The sequence below is a fragment of the Oryctolagus cuniculus genome, chromosome 12 (genome assembly GCF_051225735.1).
Source record: "Oryctolagus cuniculus isolate XC-2025 breed Fujian yellow rabbit chromosome 12, ASM5122573v1, whole genome shotgun sequence".
Classification (NCBI taxonomy): Eukaryota; Metazoa; Chordata; class Mammalia; order Lagomorpha; family Leporidae; genus Oryctolagus; species Oryctolagus cuniculus.
The window spans coordinates 39,317,903-39,319,735 of NC_142878.1; the positions used below are offsets into that span (position 1 = coordinate 39,317,903).

Sequence of the window (1,833 nt, forward strand, 5' to 3'; positions counted from 1 at the left end):
ATATATTTGGGATATTAATCCTTTGTCAGACAAGTGGTTTGCAAATATTTTTTCCCATTCTGTTGGCTGTCCCTTTATTCTATCGATCATTTCCTTTGCTGTGCAAAAGCTTCTGAGTTGGATACATAGTCCCATTTGTTTAATTTTGCTTTTGTTACCTGTGCTTTAGGGGTCTTATCCAAGAAGTCCTTCCCTACACCAGTGTTTTGGAGTGTTTCCCTGTTTTCTTCCAGCAACTTCATAATCTCAGGTCTTAAATTTAAGTCTTTAATTCATCTTGAGTCGATTATTGTATATGCTAAAAGGTATGGATCTAGTTTATTCTTCTACATATATACACCCGGTTTTGCCAGCCCCATTTGTTGAAGAGATTTTCCTTATTCCATTGTATGGTCTGAACACATTTGTCAAAAATCAGTTGGCTATATGTATGTATGTAGATTAATTTCTGGGCTCTTGATTCTGTTCCATTGACATGTGTATCATTTTTTTATGCCAGTACCATGCTGTTTTGATTACTATAGCTTTGTAGTGTGCTTTGAAGCCAGGTATTATGATGCCTCCAGCTTGATTTTTCTTGTTCAAGATTGTTTTGGCTTTCTCTTCCTCGGCGCTGTCTCCGGAGGTGGCTGCCTTCTCCTCGGCACCATGGCCACCCTCAGACCCCTGGTGAAGTCCAAGATTGTCAAAAAGAGGACTGAGAAGTTCATCCGCCACCAGTCGGACCGCTACGTCAAGATTACACATTACTGGTGGAAACCCAGAGGTATTGACAACAGGGTGCGGAGAAGATTCAAGGGCCAGATGTTGATGCCCAACATTGGCTACGGGAGCAACAAGAAGACCAAGCACATGCTGCCCAGCGGCTTCCGGAAGTTCCTGGTCCACAACGTCAAGGAGCTGGAGGTGCTGCTGATGTGCAACAAATCCTACTGTGCAGAGATTGCTCACAACGTCTCCTCCAAGAACCACAAAGCCATTGTGGAGAGAGCGGCCCAGCTGGCCATCAGGGTCACCAACCCCAACGCCAGGCTGCGCAGTGAAGAAAATGAGTAGGCGGCTCGGGTGCGCATTTTATTTGTGTTTAAATAAAACCTTGAAAACCGGAAAAAAAAAGATTGTTTTGGCTATTTTGGATCTTTTGTTGATTCCATATAAATTTTAGGATTGCTTTTTCTAATTCTGTAAAGAATGTCATTGGTGCTTTATAGGGATTACAGAGTCTGTAGTATAGATATTTTAATGATGTTGATTCTTCCAATCCATTAGCAAAGAATATCTTTCCATTTTTTTGTGTCCTTGTTGATGTCTTTCATCAATATTTGATAATTTTCATTGTAGAGAACTTTCACGTCTTTCGTTACATTTATTCCTAAATATTTGATTTTTTGTGGCTATTGTGAATGAACTTTCTTTCTTGATTTCTCTTTCTGTGAATTCATCATTAGCATACAAAAAAGCTACTGTTTTTTGTCTGTTTATTTTGTAACCTGGAATTTTACTGCATTGGCTTATTAACTCTAACAGCTTTTCGGTGGAGTGTTTAGGTTTTTCCATGTGCAACATCATGTCATCTGCAAACATGGATAATTTGACTTCCTCTTTTCCAATTTTGATTCCTTTATTTCCTTCTCTTCCATAATTTCTCTTGCTAAAACTTCCAGAACTCTATTGCATAAGAGTGGTGAAAGTAGACATTTTGGTCCATATCTGAGGGGAAGTGCTTTCAGCTTTTCCCCATACAGTATGATATAGGCTGTTGGTTTGTGATATTTAGCCTTTGTAACATTGAGGAATGTTCCTTCTATTTTTTTTTTTAATTTTTATTTGACA

At 39.0% G+C, this 1,833-nt stretch overlaps 1 pseudogene across 1 annotated transcript; it reads left to right on the forward strand.

Annotated features, from left to right (window-relative positions):
• The first annotated feature begins 633 nt into the window (after positions 1–633).
• LOC100358635 (large ribosomal subunit protein eL32 pseudogene) lies at positions 634–1,112 on the forward strand (annotated as a pseudogene). Its single transcript, XR_016217409.1, has one exon. The product of XR_016217409.1 is annotated as a large ribosomal subunit protein eL32 pseudogene (transcript).
• Positions 1,113–1,833: the final 721 nt, after the last annotated feature.